This window comes from Macaca fascicularis, chromosome 9 (genome assembly GCF_037993035.2).
Source record: "Macaca fascicularis isolate 582-1 chromosome 9, T2T-MFA8v1.1".
Taxonomy (NCBI): domain Eukaryota; kingdom Metazoa; phylum Chordata; class Mammalia; order Primates; family Cercopithecidae; genus Macaca; species Macaca fascicularis.
Window position 1 is genome coordinate 20,665,353 of NC_088383.1, and position 22,518 is coordinate 20,687,870.

Sequence of the window (22,518 nt, forward strand, 5' to 3'; positions counted from 1 at the left end):
CTTCGGCTGTGATAAGAACACTTTCTCCTCCAGTTAGTTTCTATTTCTTTCTTACATTCCATGAGACAATGTCCCATGACAAGAGAAGATGGGAACTTAATTCTGTTCAGGCACATAATTGCTGCAGTCCATGGAAAATAATAGCAATAGGTCTTGAGTTCATCTAAGAAGAGCAATTATGCATTAAATGATCCAGTTTATGCTGGACATCTGTAGCATATAGCTGTAATTAATCAAGAATTGGTAAATGTAAAAATATTAAATATGAGGATAAGCATTCTCTGTCGCTTGTTTTTTTCCTATTCACTAAAAGAGAACATGAATATATTAGAATTAACAGTAAATTATGAAAAGGTTTTATTTGAAAGAAAATCTTGAATCTTCAAAGTTTTGAGATAAATAACCCTCAAGAAAACTGATTCTTGGTAAAAACCTTTATGATAGGTCCAAATTGGAAGGAATGAGGAGAAAACATTTTATTATAATCAAGAGAAGAAATAGAAAAAGTAAATGGGGGAGAGAGGAAGTTTCAGTTTATCCATCATCCTTTGAGTAAAATTAAACGATCAAATATGATTCTAATATTCTGTGTCTATGCACTCCTAGGTAAAATAGTAAGGTATGCAAAAGATGCAGGAAAAACCCTCCAATATAATACTCAAGATTATGTGTATTTTGTGATAAGGATAGGTAAACTCCAAAAAAGTATAATTATATAGGTATAATTTTAGGGGCTCTGGCATCTGAACAGAAATGGAATTTAATCCAGTAAATGACTGTGGGTCACTTACTATCTTACCTGTACTGTTTTTACTGCTGGGAATAAAGAGATGAGTAATACTTGGTCCCTGTTCTGGATAAACTGAAAATCCAGGCAGTATTTTAGAGCACACCCCAAAACAAGCAAACAACAAAAACCACAATAAATGACCCGAAGTCATAATACGAATAAATTATCATCACAACACAGAGAAATACATGCTTAACTTTTAGCCTAGAGGAAACAGAAATGCAGATTAGTAAACAGCCTCTCAGAGGAAGTGAACTTGAGCTGGCATTTGACCAATGTAGAGCTGTCTCCAGGCAGGCCAGGGTAAGAGGTGGCATTCTTTTAAGTCCCTCAGAGCCTCTGACATTCTTTGAAGTACTTAATGACATGAAACATATTTAAAATGTGCCCATTTATGCATGATCATATGAGTTGAATTACATTTGACAAGATACTATAATGTACACTTTGTAGACATTAAATGTTTATCAACTCAATTTTATGATTTTTAAAATATATGTAATACAATATAGTTTCCCCATTTTCCAACACTTTCTTGCACTCTTGGAGAACTCATGTTCTTTATGCAGTATTCCTATGGTGCCTAATGGAAAACAATGACTGAGGAGAAGGCATTCCAGCCCCAAGGTTCAGTGGAATCCAAGCTCTGGGAAGATACATATTTAAGTAGAAAAGTTTTTTGGCCCATTTAGACTGCTATAATACAATATCTTAGAATGAGTAGCTTATAAACAACAGACATGTATTTCTCACAGTTCTGGAGGCTGTGAAGTCCAAGATCAAGGCTCTGGCATATTTGGTAGATATTGAGGTCCTGTTTCTGGTTTGCAGATGACCTTCTTCTTGCTATGTCCTCATATGGTAGAAGGGGTAAGGCAGCTCTATGGGGTTGCTTTCATAAAGGCACTAATCCCATTCATGAGGGCTTCACCCTCATTACCTAATCATCTCCCCAAAGCCCCATGTCCAAATACCATTGCATTCAGGGTTAGGTTTAGACATATAAATGTGGAGGGGACCCAAGCATACAGTCTGTAGCATAAAGCCTCTCAAATCATAATATCACTGATTAACCCTGTGGAGGCATATACATTTCCACATTGTCATAGTTCATTCTTTCCACCCTGTAGTCAGATGTCATCAGCAAAGTGCCTGATTGAGGATTTCTCAGAGAACATACTTCCCCACTAACTCTGTGATTGTGGATAACTCCCTTCGCCTCTTCAGCCTTTGTTGACTTGTGTGTAAAATAAGGATAGTACTATAGTACTCTAAATACAATGTATTTGAAGTTGCCTATGGAAGACTTTCTGGAGATGTAAGGCATTAGAGCAGCCACAATCATTCAGTGTTTTTTATTTACCACTCTTCTTAGAACCCAGGAATGGCAAAAGTACTTAAAATGTTTTTGTTACTAGAAAAGCAGCATGTAATAAGAAAATGAGTAAAACTCCTCTCTTCTTTACTTTTAGAAAGAATTGAAAGAGAGCTTTTCTTTTAATAGAAAATACTTGAGAAATGTTGGCTTTCTTTGTGAATTATCATATGTAAAATCATACTTGACTAATAGCATGCAATATTTAACCTTAGCTCAAGCTGTGAGTAATTAGACTGATATCCTTCCCACACATGTAGAGTGGCAGTAATATGATCTGAGGCTTGGGAAGATGGCTAATGGTATAAGCATGTCAATTAATAAATATTTTAAAACATAAGCACATTTTTCCATTTTCTTTCTTTCTTTTTCTTTTTTTTTTTTTGTTTTTGTTTTTGTTTTTGGCAAGGTCTGGTTCTGTTGCCCAGGCTGGAGTGTAGTAGCATGATCTTTGCTCACTACAACCTTTGCCTCCTGGGTTCAAGCAATTCTCGTGCCTCAGTCTCTTGAGTAGCTGGGATTACAGGTGTGCACCACCACACCCAGCAAAATTTGATATTTCGGTAGAGATGTGGTTTTACCATGTTGCCCAGGCTAGTCTTCAACTCCTAAACTCAAGTGATCCACCCGCCTTGGCCTCCCAAAGTGCTGGAATTACTGCTGCATCCAGTCATTAGAAATATTTAAAATGTTGTGTAGGTTGTATATTTTACAGGAAAAAGTTCACAGTTGAAATATCTTACCTAATTTACCTATATATCACTAGCAACTTCTGGTTATTATAACTTAACACTAATAATCCCCATACATATTGAAGAGTAAATTTTGTTCTTTCCAGATGCGTTATTGTTGCCAGGGGTAGGTATTTGGTGTTTTGTTGTTGTTATTGTTAGGCACTTACTTGTATTTTTGTCAAGGGGCTACAATTATGTGCTTCAGATACCAGAAAGCATTAAAATATATACAGTGAGATATCTCCTGTCTCTGTCCCCAACTTCCAAGTCTTCACTCCTTTCTTCCATCTTCTTAATCTCATTTGAGCCACACCCCACAAATAACCACCATTGTTAATGCTAACATTAAACGCTTTGCTTAAAAAATTAAAATATGACTATTTAGTCATTTGTAGGAGGAAACTGATGGGTATTTTATAGACTCAGGGAAATTACAGAAGCAAAATCTCGGAGAATTGAATAAGGAAAGGGACTTATATAACAAGTGAAAAGCTTGTGTCATGGTTTGTGTCACTATCTGAGTCTATCTGCTTTAACAAATTATTCCCTGAAAAGCAACTATGCAGTTGACCTTGTGTGTGCCTGCTGCTGTAGCTTGTTTCTTCAAGGAAAATTCAAAACACTCTGTTAGTCTGTTTTTTCATTGCTATCAAGGAATACTTGAGGCTGGGTCATTTATGAAGAAAAGAGGTTTTACTTTGGCTCATGGTTCTGCAGACTGTACACAAAGTATAGTGCCAGCATCTGCTTCTGATGAGGTACTCTGGAAGCTTACAGTCATGGCAGGAGGCGAAGGAGACCCTGCATGTCACATGGCAAGAGAGAGAAGTGGGAGGTTCCATACACTTTATTTATTTATTTATTTATTTATTTACTTTTTGAGACCGAGTTTCACTCTTGTTGCCCAGGCTGGGGTGCAATGGCACGATCTCGGCTCACCGCAACCTCTGCCTCCAGGGTTCAAGTGATTCTTCTGCCTCAGCCTCCCGAGTAGCTGGGATAGCAGGCATGCGCCACCATGTCCAGCTACTTTTTGTATTTTTAGTAGAGACGGGGTTTCTCCATGTTGGTCAAGCTGGTCTGGAACTCCCGACGTCATGTGATCTGACCACCTCAGCCTTCCAAAGTGCTGGAATTACAGGCATGAGCCACTGCACCCGGCCACACTTTTAAACATTCAGAATCCTGCATGAACTCAGAGAATGAGCTCACTCATTACCAGGGGGATGGCACCAAGCCATTCATAAGGGATCTGCTCCCATATTCCAGTGCCTCCCACGAGGCCCCACCTCCAACACTAGGGATCATATTTCAGCATGAGATTTGGAGTAGACACACAATCAAACCATATTAAGTCTGAAAATTGATAGATCAGGATATGCCCTGCCAAATTCATGGCATTGTAAAATTTTCTCCCAGGGAGTAATGTCATCATTCTGTCACTAACTTTTTATTTGGTAGTTAAGGAAACAGAGCTCCGGTTTCCTTAGGCATTTTGGGCACTTCCAGAGTTTTTATTTCCTTCTTTCTACTAAATTGATATTTTGAAATAATTATATGATAAATTTGGTCACCTCTACAAGCTAAGAATAATCAATCTAATTTAAATATTCTGTATTGATATTGTAAAAATATGTTTGTTGAATGAAATTAATAGTTATGTATCAGTCGATCAATGTTAATAAATCAAGGCAAAAAATATTTGTCAGGTTTCTTTGGAATAAAGTACATATAAATCGAATCACTCTTCATTTATCAGAAAGACCTACTTGCATTATATTACTGACTGAGTTTTGTTGGTTTCAAAACTTCTTCCGTATTCCATTCACTCTTGGTTTGAAAAATTCTTTCTCACTCCATTCAGAAAGCATTTTTATATGTATCTGTCCCAGCACCTGCCACACAGCCTGACACATAGCAGATTCCAAATAAATACTTGCTGACATCTAGACCAATTATATATATTACAAAATCAATATTTGTTATTTTTTCATGTGATATTTAACATTATTCTTGATGATAAAGGGTTTTTAATACAAATTTATTGTTTATTTGCTTTAAGAAAATAATTGAAAACTAGAAAATGTCATAAAAGATTATTGTTCTCAGTTTCATAATTTATTAAACATATAACACAATTAGAAAGTTTTAAAAATAAGCAACTAATAACGTTGCCAGAATGAGTTCATCTCACAAGGCATCATATATTTCTTTGTTTGAGATTTTTCACAGAAAAGTGGGAAATGAGTGAAGCATAGCCAAGTTGCAGCATATTTTCCCAAACTTATCTTGTGTTTTTTAATTTTCAACAAAACTTTCTCCTCATGTCATTACCCTCCGTCTTTATCACCCACAATCCTACTGCCATGTCAACCGAATAAAACTCCCTGTCCTGTCTTCACTGTGTATCCATCTCTTACTCTATCTTGAAGCTTCCAGTGAAGTCCTCCCTTCTCCAGGAAGCCTCTCCTCCACCTCTCAGCCTTCAGTGATTTCTTTGCCCTGAACTCTTACGGTAGCGGTAATACTCACTGCATACTTAACCTCCCTTATATTTAGACATTATTGGCTAAGTTTCTTGTGCATACATTCTAGTCAGATTGATTTCAAGAATTTCAAGAGTAAGAACAGCCTCCACATTGTCTCAGTTCAATCCTGGGAATTGAGAATGTATGGGAAACTGGGGCTCACCGAGAGGGGGTAAATGAATGCCTCACATTCACAGGTTTGCATGGCAGGAATGAATACATCTCTCATTCCCCAGTGTTTCTACTTTCTTACTGTGTACCTAGAGAGTAGGGTCTTTGCATGTCTTTCTATCCACAGCAAGGCTAAGCATGCTGCCTTACAGAGAATGCATTTGGGGTTCTTCATTATTGTTGTTTTGTTATAAACTTGATGTAAAACATATAGTCTACTATAGGTTTTAGGAAATATTGGCTCAGTGCTTTGATAGAGGAGCATTTGTGCTGGCATGCATTCATATTGTAAAGCAGCACTTGCTTTTTGGAGGCTATTTGGCAACAGTCTATTCCTGTGTTTGACAGGCCCGTCACAACTGACTCATTGGGGAAAACAAATTCTATGTTTAGACAAATAAAAAAGAGGGGAGAGCTTAGAAAGTTGAATTAATTTACCATTATCAAAAACATAAGAACACATTATGTTTACTTATGCCTCCCTCACTACCCTACCTAGCAAAAGAAACCAGATATACACACACACATATATATATACATACACACACATATGCGCACACACACACATATATACATACATGGAATGGACTAAATGTTTTGCTTCAAAATTCATATGTTGAAAACCTACTTTCCAATGTGATAATATTTGGAGGTTGTCTTTGGAAGGTAATCCTAACTACTCAGGAAGCTGAGGCAGAAGAATCACTTGAACCCAAGAGGAGGAGATGGTAATGAGCTGAGATAGTGCCATTGCACTCCAGCCTGGGTGACAGAGTGAGACTCTGTATCAAAAACAAACAAACAATAAAAAAAAGAGCTCCTTAAAGTTGTTAGAGGTATGGCAGACTAAGCAGGAGTCCCATTTTCCCCTCGCTGTCCTCACCTGGGTCCTCTACCCATTGCTCAGCCATCATCATGCCTCTCACATCACCTAGCTTCAAGGTCTTATCTCTCAGCCTCACGGTGATTGGTTCAGCAGATAGTGGGGCTTCCCATGTCTTTTCCCACCATCCATAGGAAGAGCTGCAACTGCCCCAGTGGTGGTGGACGACTCCCGCTTAGACCAGGAAGCAATAGAGAAAGCCATTTTGGTGACTGCTTCTTTCTTCCACACTCTGCTCTCACAGAAGCCCTAGGGGATGCTGTGATTACTTGGATCAATTCAATTATGACTCGTGCGTCCCTCTTTCTTGGGACAAAGTTCGTAAGTCTCTGACCTTTCCTATTCTCTGGGTTACACAATAATAGCAAGAAAAGTGACAATGATGATAATTAACATTTGTTAGAACTTACTAGGTGCTAGATAATAAGTCCATTTTTACCATGTAACTCATTAATCTTCATAGTTCCATGAGGTAAATAGACAGTCATGTGCTCCCCAACAATGTTTTGGTCAAAGACAAACTGCGTAAATGAAAGTGATCTCATAATATTATAATGAAGCTGAAAACTTCCTGTGGTTTAGTGACACTGTAGCTATCCTAATGTCATTGTGAAACACATTACTCACATGTTTGTGGTGATGCTGGTGTAAACAAGCCTATTGTGCTGACAGTAATATAAAAGTATAGCACATATAGCGTAACTGTGTATAATACATAATACTTGCTAGTGATAACAAACAATGTTATTACTGGTTTATGCATTTACTATACTATACTTTTTATTGTTATTATAGAGTGTACTCTTTCTACTTACTTTAAAAAAGTTAACTGTAAAACAGTTTCAGGCATATATTTCAGGGAGCATTCCAGGAGAAGGCATTGTTTATATAGGAGATGACAGTGCTATACATATTATTACCCCCAAGGACCTTCTAAGTGGGACAGGATGTGGAGGTGGAAGACAGTGAAATTGGCGATTCCAACCCTGTATTGACCTAGACTAATATGTGTGTTTGTGTCTTAATTTTCAACAAAAGTGTTTCAAAAGTTAAAAAATTAAAAATGAGAAATTTTAAAAAGAAAAAGAAAAGCTTGTAGAATAAGGATATCATAAAACATTTTTGGACAGTCGTACAATGTATTTGTGTTTTAAAGCTAAGTGTTTTTACAAAGGAGCCAAAAAGTTAGAAATCAAATGTTTATACAGTAAAACATTACAGTAAGCTAAGGTTAGTTTATTAATGAGGAAAGAAAAATATTTTTGAAGAATGTAGTTTGGGTATACAGTGTTTATAAGGTCTAAGTAGTGTACAGTAATGTCCTAGACCATCACTCACCACCCACTCACGACTCACCCAGTGCAACTTCCAATTCTGCAAGCTCCTTTCATGGTCACTGCCCTATATAGGTATACTATTTCTTATATACTATGCTTTTACTGTCTCCTTTCTATGTTTAGATACATGAATACTTACCAGTGTGTTACAATTGTTACAATTGCCTATAGCATTCAGTCCAGTAACATGCTGTGCAATATTGCAGCCTAGAAGCAACAGACTATTCATTCCTTATGGCCTGGATGTGTAGGAGGCTCTACCATCTAGGTTTGTGTAAGTACACCCAAGGATGTTTGTCAACAACGAAATCACCTATCCATACATATCTCAGAATATATCCCCATCAAGAAGTGACATATAACTCTGTTATTCCCATTTCTCAGTTAATGACTTTGAGGCCCTCAGTAGTTGAGCAATTTACCCAAATTCACAGCTTAAAAGTGAAGGCAGCATTTAAACTCTATCTGACTCTAGAATTTGCATTCTGAACTATAAGTTCCAGCTGCCTCTCATAATGTACATCCCATAGTAAATAATAACAGTATCGATGACACTATAGATACCCATTGATAAGGCCCATGCTTTGAGTAGTTTTTCAATGAGTTGAATGGGTTACACTGAATTAAATTATTTGCTGTCTCCCCTGGTTCCTCCAAATAGGAGCACCCTTGTGGGGCTGGCTAAATGGAGCTGGAAATGTAATCTGTAGTTAGGAAACATTAGGGGCTTTTTGTTTGTTGTTAAATCTAAGATAACTACTTATTAATAGCCTTTGGGGGATGTTTGAATGTTTATAAAGTATTATTACAATCAGAGTCCACTTCAAAGTATAATCAAGAGTTCAAATGATTTCCTTCTTCCTTAATCTTATAATACAAAAGGGAATTCACTCCTTTTCTGCAAGTAGAAAATCTGAAATCTAGTTATAGGAAAGAAGAACATGAAAGTGTAAACTTGTTTTTTTCCTTTGCCTTTGAAATCCATCACCTTCCTTTACCATAGAAACAAAAGATTATTCTAATTTTTTCTAAGATTATTAGAATTTATTTCATGTGCAATACTTCCTGGCTTTAATATCTCATAAATTTGAAATGTTCTGAATTTATATGGCTTAGTTATTCTTCAGGAAGTATTTATCTTTCTGTTTGTTTTTCTTAGCACATTTAGAAAAAGAAAATATTTGTACTCTCATTTGTCATGTAACAGTTCCTGAGCATTCCAATTTATTCTTCAGAATCTATTAGTGTGGAGTCGAAAGCCTTATCATTTTAGGGACATTTTTAAGCTTTCCTATTTTTCTCTCCTGGCACTTTCTAAAACTTCTAGCGTTAACTTTAACATTGCATTTCTGAAATTTAATGAAAATCATTTTGTCTTGGATATTACCACAAGAAATGAATTTAGTGACCAATGTACATGTTTTCACTCCCATTACCTAGTTAATCTATAATTATCAGGGAAGAAATAATCTGAATAAGAAATTTTCCAGAAATTAGGAATTTGCTAATTTAAATATTCAAAATGTGGAAAATATATACGGTTGACAAATATTTTCTTGCTTTAAAAAGAATATGTGAAGCACAACCTAACCACATTTGTTATTTTGGTTTCAGTAGAATTATAAATTATTATGGAGCACTGCAATAATACAACAGCTATTTTCTCACTGATAAAACTCCTTCTCACCTTAAATTCAACAAGTTTATTCAACACACATCTTTAATGAATGCCTATTATATTTGACACTCTGCCAAGTGAATGACAACTTACGAAACAGCACTCATATAAAAACATTGACCATCACCAGCACCCCCTAAAACCTCCCCCAGTGGCTTCTCCCAATCATCAACCCCACCTCCTTCCCATTGCTATCTACTCTTTGACTTCCTACATCATATGTTAGTTACTATCCTTTGTAAATGAAATAATATATATTCTTTTGTATCTTGCTTTTTGTTTAACATTGTATTTGTGAAATTCATTCGTCTCACGGCATTTCGCAGCAGATTTCATTGTGAATGAATATACCAAAAATTGCTTATCCATTCTACTTTTTCATGGACATTTTGGCCTGTTTCTAATTTGAACTTATAGAAATAGTGCTATTTTAAATATTCTGGGACATGCCTCGTGGTAAACATATGTATGCATTTTTGCTAGGAATTTATCTAAGAAAAGATGTGCTGTTTTCAGATAAACGTATGCTTAGCTTTAATACAAAAGGGTCACATCACGTAGTCTCCAACACTGTTCTAGAAATCTCACATAATACTTCTGAGTATGTGTATCTCATTGGCCATAACCCAGCTGAAGGCCACATACCTAGCTTCAAGAAAGGGAAGGCAGCAGTGGATTTTGGCTGGATCCACTCCCATCCTTAATAAATTCTGAATCCTGACACCAGGAAAGAAAGGGAGTATTGGTAATGCGTGACAAGCACACGTCTCTGCCACACTAACTCTCCCTCAGCCCTTGCCATCTCAGGAAATAAACTATTGTCCACTTAGTGTTCCAGTAAAAAATCCCAGGGTCATTCTTCACTCCTCCTACCCCCTTCCAGTCTATCAGCAAGTCTTCTTGTATTTCCCAAATACATCTCGACTCTATCATCTTCTCTCCTCCTCTGCTATCCCCTTAATATAAGCCTGCATCATCTCTTAGAGAGACGCACTATTGCAGCCGCTTCCTGTCCTGTTGGAGCTCTTTTGATCCAGTTTTGCTCCCCCGCCATCCTTATAGCAATCAGTATGGTTTGGTTTGGTTTGGTTTTGCCTTCCTGTTTGGGGGGTTTATTTCCTTCCAATAATGCCACATTATTTCGCTATCTAAAAGCTTTCAATGGCTTCCTTTTGTACTTACAGTAAAAACTCAACTTCCTAACACTGGCCCTCTTGAACATCTACACGTTCGTTCCACTCTCATCCTCTGCTCCAGCTACAAAAGCTTCACATACATCAAATTCTTTCCCACTTCATGATCTTTGCCCCAGAACATGCTCCTTCCAAGTTTTATGGTTTTGTTTGCTCGTTTTGTTTGCAGTTTGTCTCCCACCACGGGAACGTAGGCATTGTGAATGTAGGGCTTGTCTGAGCTCTGTACCCAATGGGAAGGGGACCAGCCTAAACCCTGGTGGTGGTGAACAATGCTGAATGAACAAATGCATCTCTTATTTGTGAGCCTATGAACAATTTTGATTTCTTATTATGGCTTATACTCTATTCTAAATATTCTCAGTATTCTTTAGCAAACATGGATTGCTCTTGAATGTTAAAAAGGTTTAATTTAGTGACTACATTAAATAATTTGCCATGTATAATTATTAAGTCTGAAGTTAATCAATTAGTAATGTCAACTAATATTTTGCAGCAGCACCTAGAATACTTAATATATAGTGTAGGAACATCAGGTAACAGACAAATCAACACACATTATAACTTTGAGGAACTTATGATTCTGAAATGAGAGCTAAGAAATAAACATAGCTATCTATATTCTAATCCAGACTTTTTAAGTTCTAGAAAAGGTACATAAGTTAAGTGTGAGTGATTACTACATGATTTTTTTCTCATTAAATGTTGTTATAATGGGTCTCAAAATTCTGTGGCAGAGTTTTGATCAAGTTGTTTCCATTAAAAATTACTCACTTTAAAAACTAATAACTTAAAACTGCCCCATGCAGAAAATGCCAAAATAGTCCACAAAACATTCTTCTTTTCTTCTAAAGATTTTGTGATGCGTTGTTACCATTACCCAGTTTTTTACTATTAAACTTAAATGGCCAATTGAAACAAAGAGTTCTAAGACTGTTCTTGTACCACTGATTAAGACTGTGATGGCAAGTGTTACAGATAATTCCATTTAGCCATATACTATGGTTTGGATTTGTGTCCCTGCCTAAATCTCATGTCGAATTGGAGGAGGGACCTGGTGGGAGGTGATTGGATCATCGCGGTGGATTTCCTCCTTGCTGTTCTTGTGATAGTGAGTGAGTCCCTTGTGCAGCTGTTATGTGAAGTAACATAACAATACTATTCGGGTATTGGAATGATAATACCATTCAGGTATTCAAGGCAATACCATTCAGGTATTCAGGGCAATACCATTCAGGACATAGGAATGAGCAAAGATTTCCTGATGAAGATACCAAAAATGTTTGCAACAAAAGCAAACATTCAAGTTCTTGCTTGATCTTACAGCAAATATTTCTCCATCTTAGTTCATGTTTTATTATTATTTACCCTAAAAGCAAATCTGACATAAAAATAAGAAAAGAATTTAAAAAAACATAAAAACAAATAACAAAGAAAACCACCAGTCTCTGAAGTAAGTTCCCAAGTATGCGTGCAATCGCTGTCTAGATACTAGGCAAGTATTTTCCAGCACTTGGTCTAACTCAGCAATGCTGTTCAACTTACTTCAGGGAAAATGAGCAGCTTATTTGATATATGCTGGATTAATCTGCCTTTTCTACAGGATAACAGCCTCAGGGAAAGGCACCATTTGGAAATCAAAGCTGAAAATCTTTAAGACCTCCAAAGAACACTAGAGATAAGGTACAACTGAAGTTAAAAAGAAACATTTAATAGCCTTAATTTATCTTAAAGAATAAATGCCTCATACATTGAAAGATGTTTAGTAAGCTGTTTATTGAAAAGAACCCAGACAAATGTTATGTAAAGGGTGGCAAAGTCTAGCAATGTTATGGTGCTATTTAAAATTACTTTGATAGGCATCCAAATGGGAAGACAGGAAGACAAACTATCCCTGTTTGCAGAGGACATAATTCTATATCTGGAAAACCCCATAGTCTCTGCCCAAAAGCTCCTTTAGCTGACGAACAACTTCAGCAAAGTTTCAGAATACAAAATCAATGTACAAAAATCAATAAAATTCCAATACACCAACATCCAAGTCCAGAGGCAAATCAGTAATGAAATCTCATTCACAGTTGCTACAAAAAGAATAAAATACCTAGGAACACAGCTAACCAGGGAAGTGAAAATCCCTTAAATGAAAAATATAAAACACTGCTCAAAAAATAAAACAGAGATGTCACAAACAAATGCTCATGGATAGGAAGAATCAGTAATGTTAAAAAAGGCCATATTGTCCAAGGGAATGAACAGATTCAGTGATACTCCCATCAAACTACCAATGGCATTCTTCACAAAACTAGAAAAAAACTATTTAAAAATTCATATGAAACCAACAAAAGAGCCTGAATAGCCAAGACAATTCTAAGCAAAAGAACAAAACTGGAGGCATTACGTTACCCGACTTCAAAGTGTACTACAGGGCTACAGTAACCAAAACATCATGGTACTGGGAGAAAAGCAGACACATTGACCAATGGAACAGAAGAGAGGGCCCAGAAATAAAACTGCACACCTACGACCATCTGATCTTTGACAAAACTGACAAAAACAAGCAATGGGAAAATGAATCCTTATTTGATAAATGGTGCCGAGATAATTGGCTAGCCACATGCAGAAAATTGAAACTGAACCCCTTTTTGATACCATATACAAAAATCAACTCAAGATGGATTAAAGACTTAAGTTTGAAACCTAAAACTATAAAAAACCCTTGTAGATAGCCCAGGAAATACCATTCAGAACATAGGAATGAGCAAAGATTTCCTGATGAAGATGCCAAAAACAATTGCAACAAAAGCAAAAAAATCACAAATGGAACCTAATTAAACCAAAGAGCTTCCACACAGCAAAAGAAACTACCAACAGAGTAAACAGAGCCTACAGAATGGGAAACAAATTTTTGCAAACTATGCTTCTGACAAAGGTCTAATATCCTGAATATATAAGGAACTTACACAAATTTTCAAGCAAAAACAACCCCATTAAAATGTGGGCAAAGAACATGAACAGACACTTCTCAAAAGAAGACATACAAACGGCCAATAAGCACGTAAAAAGAAAGCTCAGTATCACTGATCATTAGAGAAATGCAAATCAAACCACAATGAGATACTATCTCACATCACTCAGAGTGGCTATTATTAAAAAGTCAAAGATGCTGGTGAGGTTGTGGAGGAAAGGAAACCCTTATACACTGTTTGTGGAAGTATAAATTCATTCAGCCATTGTGGACAGCAGTGTGGAGATTCCTCAAAGAGCTAGAAACAGAATTACCATATTACCTAGCAATTCCTTTACTGGGTATATAACCAAAGGAATATAAATTGTTCTACCATAAAGACACATGCACTTGTATGTTCAATGCAGCACTATTCACAATAGCAAAGACCTGAAAGAAATATAAGTTTCCATCAATGGTAGACTGGAAAAAGAAAACATAGAACATATACACTATGGAATGCTATGGAATGAGGTCATGTCCTCTGCAGGAACATGGATGGAGCTGGAGGCCATCATCCTTAGCAAACTAATGCAAGAATAGAAAAGCAAATACTGCATGTCCTCACTTATAAGTGGGAGCTAAATAATGAGAACACACGGACACATACAGGGGAACACCACACACTGGGTCCTACTTGAGGGAGGAGGGTGAGAGGAAGGAAAGGACCTGAAAAAAGTAACTATCTAGTACTATGCTTAGTATCTACATGACAAAATAATCTGTATACCAAACCCGCATGACACCAGTTTACCTATGTTACAAACCTGCACATGTACCTCTGAACCTAAAAGTTAAATAAATACATAAAATAAAGAAAATAAAATTATGTTGACTCTTTTTGCTCTTATTTTCCTATTTACTTCTTGAGAAGTATTTGTAGCTATAGTTTTATTAATAAGAGGCATCCTCAGAATTCTAGACATGAACTACTTAATAAATGATAGTTACCATTTATTGTATAATCACGGTAATACGCAAAGAAATCTAGTCACATTTTTCCTGTATCCTTTATAAAGCCTGATCCTGCCTCAGTTCACCTTGGTTATTTAATACATATTTATTTTACTACATCGTTGGGAAAACATTGTATTGAAATGGAAAAATGATTCTCAATTCAATCACTTATTAGCACTTATTAATAATCTATGGTTTTTCATAGATTTTCTATGGTTTTTCATTGATTACATAACTGCTAAAGTTCCTCCTGGCTGTAAACTGTAAATCCTTTCGTTTTAGTATTCTCTCTCCTTCTTCTTCCTTCCTTCCTTCCTTCCTTCCTTCCTTCCTTCCTTCCTTCCTTCTTTCCTTCCTTCCTTCCTTTTTCTTTTTTTCTCTCTCTTTCCTTCCTTTCTATGTCTGTATAACATATATTCTCCTTCTCAGACCATATTCACCCATTCAACCAATATTTGTTGAAGACTTATCACCCACTCTTCCAGTGTAATTCAGCAATATCAAATAAATCTTTGCCTGCTCATGGATTCCTTGAGAGAAGACTCAGTCTGATCCATTCTTACATTTTTCCATGGTGTCTGAAGAGGGTATTTGCCTTGTAGACACACACACACAAAAAAATTAATGAAGTGAACTTTTCACTACTTCAGATTTTGAAATGCAGTCTTGTTTTTGATAAATTATAGTTAAAGGAACACCAGATGGCCTCAGAGACATTGAACCAAGGAGACAAAATGTAGATAATTATAGGCAGTTACCTTTTTCTAAATGTGTTCATCTTCCATAGAAGTTTAATTTTCACAAATTATACATCTCTGTCCTTTATACGACCTTCAGAATTCTGATTTCAGACTTTCATAAGCAACAGACACACATTTTAAGCTATCACGAAAAATAACTCTTCTTAGGCTATTCAATTTTGATGACATCACCATTTATGTGCACCAGAGGTTTTATAATTATTTTAATCTTATTTCATTTTTGTCCTTAACACTTGACAAAAAATATGAAAACTGAAAAATAAAACATGCTGACTTGGCTGACAAGAACTATGGCTCTCATAAACCTAATACATTTTAAATAGCAGTAGAAAACTTTTAAGGTTTTAAAAATGTATCTTACCCAGATTCTGATTAGATTTAAGCAGGTCTACCCTGTATTTGGTTGTTAAATTAAAACAAACAAACAAAAAAACAACTTTAATATGTATAGAGTGTTGGAATTTTATCATGGAGGATTAAGTGTAACAAAAAGAGGTTGCTTTTTTATTTTTTCTTTAAACTCTCTGGGAAGAGACACTCTTCCCGTATTTGACTATTATCTGATTAATGTGCATGAGACTTTCACACACATTTTCAAAAATGCATTTGATATGAAAGTATATCTATCCAACAGGGGTCTCTGATAGCCAACTGGTGGTGGTATCCTCTCTTTTATTTCTCTCTTTTTTTTTCTTTTCTTCTGTCTCCTTGTTTTTCTGTATATTCTCTACTTATGCATTAGGCTTGCTAGTGACACCTAGAGGTATCTGCAGGCATGGCATACCACAGGATAAAAGAGTTGGTTGATCGCTACTATGAATTTTAAATAATTAGAGGTTTTGGAACCTATATGTTTTCTTTTGTCTCATTTTTACAAATGCTACAGAGAGTTTGAAGACATTTGATAATTTTTAAAATGCTTGGCTAGTTCAGTATGGCACAGTCGAAAATGTGTATGTGTGTTCGCACTGGATTAAAAACGTGACTCTGTCATTGATCAGCTGAGCAACATATTCACTTAAAAAGTTGGGTTCCATATTTATAAAATGTCTATTAAGATACTGATCACTTCAGATTTTTGTAAGAATCAGATATATGTATATAGAGCACCTGACATATAGTAGATACTAAATAAATGGTAGTTATTATGATGTTCATATTTTGTTCATATAATGTTCATATTTTCTATTACACTGGATTAAATTATTTTTACATTTAAAACATGGGTACAATTAAATGAAATTGAAGATTGTCCCCTCAAGAAAACCTTGAAAATTAAAAGCAAAATTGACTGTCACTTCATATTTTTATCTGATTTTTAAGAAAGTGTTAATAAATTCATAAATGTTTAACAGAAGAGCCTTGGGTATCAGTGACAAAAGCTCAAATAATTAAGACAGTGAATAAATTAATTGTGAAAGCAGATCTCTTCCTTAAAAATAAGACATTGAACAAAATGTTTCTCCATTTTCTCATAACTCAGAGATACTAAAATGGTACTGAATCATGACCACTCTCCTTATCCTTACTAACTGAAAGGAGAAAATGTTCAGAAACAGTGAAATTCAAAGAATTTACATCTCAAAATTAAGCAGCAAGAAATGCTGAATGTCTCCTTCTTCCCACTGATCCAACTTTAAAAAGGTCTTTAAATCCTTAGAGGAAAACACAGGGGAACCATTAAAACAAACAAGAATCAACAGCCAAGGGAAGAATTTGAATTGTTTCATTTCTTTGTTTATTTTATTGTTTATATATATATATATTTTTTTTCTTCTCCTCCAAATATTTTTTAGTCCTCTGACCTGGATAGTGATTTCTTTTCCCAACACCTCAAAACTGCCTCCACTCTTTTTCTTTTTTCATCCTCTTTCATGATTGTTTTTATTTATGGTTCGTCTGTTGATTCTACACTGTAAGATATAAGGGCAATTTGAAAACATCTTGAGCTTAGTACCAACTTTATTAAATGATAAAAGTGTGAGCTCCAGAAAGCAAACTATGGGCCTGAAAACTGTTGGTATTTTTAAAAGCAGTGGCCATATATAGAGGAAGGAGCACATTCTGTACTAGGGTTTCTCTCAGAAGCGACAGGGTTACATATTCAGTAATGGATAGGACAAGAAGTGAAGGCACCATAAGAGGTTGACTGTGTATTTCCATTAAAGTGAATTACATGAGCGAGTTAACAGAGGCAGAAAGAATACAGGTTTAAACTTGATGACTTGGGTGAAGAGCAAGTCATCAAGTTTCAGGGCTACTGGAGAAGATCCAAGAAATGTGGGCAATATCAAAGACAGCTTTGAAAGACAGAGTCTAAGGAGGCTGACTCTAGTGAAGAGCATAACATCTCTGAGAAAATAATTTTGGTGACAAAATGGAGAAAGAGTAGTAGGAAGAGGTATAACTTACTCATTGTAACATTCCAAGCCTAAGGTTTCAAGTGCCTAAAATAATAAATTTGGGATGCTTATCTAACTACTTAATATTTCCAATAGAAAATAATACTGCATTTATAGTTGCAGTAGAGTTAACCATGTAGTTTTATATTATTTTATTTTTTACAACCACCTTCTGAACTAAGGAAGGGATTGTTATTTTTGCTTTACAGAGGAGAAATGTGATACTCAGAGGGTGTGGGTGACAAGCTCCAAGACACAGGTAATAAGTAAAATTTCGATCTCGTCTTTTAATTGAAACTAGAAACATAGGAAAAAACAACAGAAATTACAACAATTTAACAGTTATTTAGAGTTATCAATGATTTGGGATTTAAAAATACAGAATTTAACATTTCTGGTTTCAAAGCAATACACGGTTTCCATATGACACTATAGAATATTTTAAGTAAAAAAGAAAAGATAATTTATCTGATGTATAGTTAATTGTGCGTTAATAGCTCTCATGTTATTGGCTTGGGATTATAATTGGAAATTATATCTGAAAGTAATAAAATCATAGTTGATGATAGAATGAGACAGGCTTTACCAACCTTTCCAAAAATCAGATGACTTTCCAAATTTTATTTTTAAAAAGTCCACCAAATAATTTTTTGAAAGATTAATAGGTTTTCACAGAGCACAAATACATAAAATAATGGCTGCCTTTTGAAAGATTACATTGTTTTCACTTATCTCATTGGTATTTGAGGAGAAATCAGGACTTGTATTTTCTCACAAAATGTGAAGGGAAAGGCTCTAATAGCATTTTAAACCACCAAAAGGGCATGATTGATTATTATACTCATGTGGTTGAATTTCTTTAAATTTTGCTTTTTAATGAATCTTTAAATTATAGTGTTAATAGTTACACTATTGTTAATTTCAATAGACTATTTTCTGTAATAGAAAAAAAACAAAACATGTAGCATAACTAAAGAAAATCAAGTGAAATGGAAGAGTAAATGATAGATTCTCCAGTCTCTGTTAATCTCATCCAGGCTTTGTTAATCTCGTGATTGAAACCAGAAACTTGCATGCCAATCATTTGGTGTGTACTACATACACTCTGATTTAAAAGATATCTGGAATGATACAGCATCAGATTGTTCCTTCTAACACTTAAGTGTCCTTGATACATGGAAAAGAGAAGAAAGTGCCAGTCAGGCAGATTAAGACCTTTACTTATAAATGATTCATTTCCCTGCTTGCTTAATTTCTAAAAGTAGATATCTGGGTGTTATCCAACAAAATGAATGGAAAACTGCCAGCCTGCATGATATATACATGTGAGACTGAAGTCACCTGATATCTGGGTCAAGAATTCATGTTACACACTGAAGGATGCACTTCAAACAGAGGTTTATACTTTACACAACTTAAAAATAAAAGTTAATAAGACTACAACTTTTGAGAGGGGCTAATTTGCTTTGTAGTGAATTGCATCCAAGTATGTATATAATAGTTGATGTATGTGTATATAAATGATATAAAAGTTGAAGAGATATCCTAATTTCCCACTGGTTTGTTGACCACATCTTTATTCCCAGAACCTATGAATATCTTACTTTACATGGTGGAAGGGACTTTGAAGACATTAATTTAAGCACCTGGAGATGGATGATTCTGGATTATTTGGATAGGCATGATATAATCACAAGAGAGAGGGAGAAGAATCAGAGTCAGTAGAAGAAAGTGTAACGAAAAAAGCAAAAGGCTGGAGCTATGCAAGGTTCAGGCCATGAGCCAATAGATGCAGGAAGCCTCCAGAAGCTGAGAAAAGTCAGGAAAAGTATTCCCCCGAGAAGAAACGCAGCCCTGCCAATCTCTTTCTTTTTCCCTGGAGACCCATTTTGGACTTCTGCCCTCCCACCAGACTAGTAAGGTAACAAATTCGTGTTGTTTTAAGACACAAAGTTTGTGTTTATTTCTTTATTTTAGAGACAGTGTCTCGCTCTGTCCTGCAGGTTGGAGTGCGGTAGCACACTCATAGCTCGCTGCAGTCTTGAACTCCTGGGCTCAAGCAATCTTCCTACCTTAGGCTTTCAAGAAGCTAAGACTACAGGCTCATGCCACCATGCCCAGCTAGCTTTTTATTTGTGTGTGTGTGTGTGTGTGTGTAGAGATAGGCTTTTGCTATGTTACTCAGGCTGGACTCCAATTCCCCAGCTTCAAGCAATCCTTCTGCCTCGGCCTCCCAAAGAACTGGGATTACAGGTGTGAATCACCATGCCAGACCTGTGGTAATATATCACAGCAGCAATAAGAAACATAATGAAAGTAAGATTTCCAAATAAATACATAATAATCACATAACTTTGCCATAATTAACCATTTCTGTATTGTTCAACTTTAGCTTGTTTCCATCTTTTTCTATTATAAATAGTGCTGAAGTGAATATCCTTATGCATACATGTTAGCATACACTTCTGATTTATTTTCTTTAGATTAAAAAACTGGAAATGGCTTGGAGCAGTGGCTCATATCTGTCATCCCAGCACTTTGGGAGGATGAGGCAGGCAGACTTGCTTGAGCCCAAGAGTTTGAGACCAGCCTAGGCAACATGGTGAAACCCCGTCTCTACAAAAAATACAAAAATTAACTGTGTGTGGTGGCACACATCTGTGGTCCAGCTTCTCAGGAGGCTGAGGTAGGATGATCACTTGAGCTTAAGGCTAAGCCTGCGGTGAGTTGTAATCAGGCCACCACACTCCAGCCTGGGCAACACACTGAGACTCTGTCTCTAAATAAATAAATTAAATAAATAAATAAATAAATAAATAAATAAATAAATAAAATTAGAAGAAATAAAAACCTGGAAATGAAATGACTGCTGTAAAATTTTTTAAATATTTAAACACAAAGACAGTAGAGAGCAACATACAACTAACACTTCGATTCATACGTGAAGATGAACTTTTATTAATATAAGTAAAATATTCGTGATAGAGATCAAGTACCATTGAATCCCCTTTTCCATCCTCTCTCCGTACTCTCATCTCCTCCAATACAAAGACTGAAAAATATGGAATGATTCACAAATGTGTGAACCACCCTTGCACAGGGACAGTGCTGATCTCTGCACTGTTCTAATTTTAGTATCTATATTAATGAAGCAAGCACCAGGGTTTTATTTTATTCTTAAAAACACCCTTGAAGAAAGTAGCCAAGGTTATACATTATAGCTTGTTTATGACAACAATCCTTTTAGACTCCAAAATATCTTCATAGACAAGAAAAGGCAAATACGGGCCTTTTGAATGAGAAAGAGAACGCAGAATTGAATAATGAGCCAATTGGAGCTATTTTTGCTGGATAGGCATTTCATTTTCACTGTTGATTTTACCTCACATTTAAAGTATGAAATGTTAAAATTTTTTAAATCTTCTAATTATGCATTTACAAACGATTACTGTCACCATTCCCAAATTAGCCAGACTGGTCTGTGTTCTGAACTGTGAAGAAAAGGCAATAAAGAGGATATTGTTCCCTTTACTGTAACTCCACTGTTTTATTCGAGTGTCATAGTGCCTACTTCACAATCTGATATGAGAAGAGGTTCTTCTGTCAAGCTTGATCATAATTTGGATGAACTCTCTACTTAGGCAGAACACAGCTCTGTTATGATGATGAGGATTCATTCCAATTGTAGAATATTACAAAACTAGAAGTTGACCTAACGGAATCCCCAAATTAAAAAAAAAAAAAATCAAATATAAGATTTTCTCAAGGTCTGTAACTGTTTGATAAGTTTTACATTCCAAACTGTATTTATGACAGTATCAGTTTCTATTGAACTACTATGTTGATTCATTTGGAAGAACAAGTCTCAGACCCTCATCAATCTAAATATTCTCCAGCCTTGGCAACATGGTGAAACCCTGTCTCTACTGAAAAAAAAAAAAAAAAACTAGCCAAGTGTGGTGGTGTGCACCTGTAGTCCAAGCTACTAGGGAGGCTGAGGTGGGAGGATTACTGGAGGCCAAGAGGTGGAAGTTGCAGTGAGTCAAGATCATGGTACTGCATTCCAGCCTGGGTGACAGAGTGAGACCCTGTCTTAAAAAATAAATAAATAGGCCGGGTGTGGTGGCTCACTCCAGCACTTTGGGAGGCAAAGGTGGGTGGATCACAAGGTCAGGAGTTCGAGACCAGCCTAGCCAGCATGGTGAAACCCCGTCTCTACTAAAAAAAAAAAAAAAAAAAAAAAAAGGTAACTGGGCATGGTGGCATGCGGCTGTAATCCCAGCTACTCAGGAGGCTGAAGCAGAATTGCTTGAACCCGGGAGGTGAGGCTGCAGTGAGCCGAGATTGCACCACTGCACTTCAGCCTGGGCAACAGAGCAAGACTCCATCTCAAAAAATAAAAAATAAAAATAAAATAAATAAATATTCTAACACAACATTTAGATAATGCAGCTTACACAAAAACAAGAAGATATAAATTTACTGCCGTTTAAATGATACATATTTGGAATTAATTCCTATAAAGTATTTTACGTAACCAAAAGCATACATCACAAAGCTAAAAATTAGTATTTGGGTAACAGTGAACTCTTGAAACACAAAGTATTTATTTCTTACAGTCTGTACTATTTTCTCAGATAAAGCCATGAATAATGTGTTTTTTCATTGCTTTCAATAATTTAAAAAGTTATTTAAAGCTAAAATA

At 35.8% G+C, this 22,518-nt stretch overlaps 1 non-coding gene across 1 annotated transcript; it reads right to left on the reverse strand.

Annotated features, from left to right (window-relative positions):
• Positions 1-20,868: 20,868 nt before the first annotated feature.
• LOC123566973 (U6 spliceosomal RNA) lies at positions 20,869-20,972 on the reverse strand. Its single transcript, XR_006689686.2, has one exon. It is a non-coding gene; the product is annotated as a U6 spliceosomal RNA (small nuclear RNA).
• Positions 20,973-22,518: the final 1,546 nt, after the last annotated feature.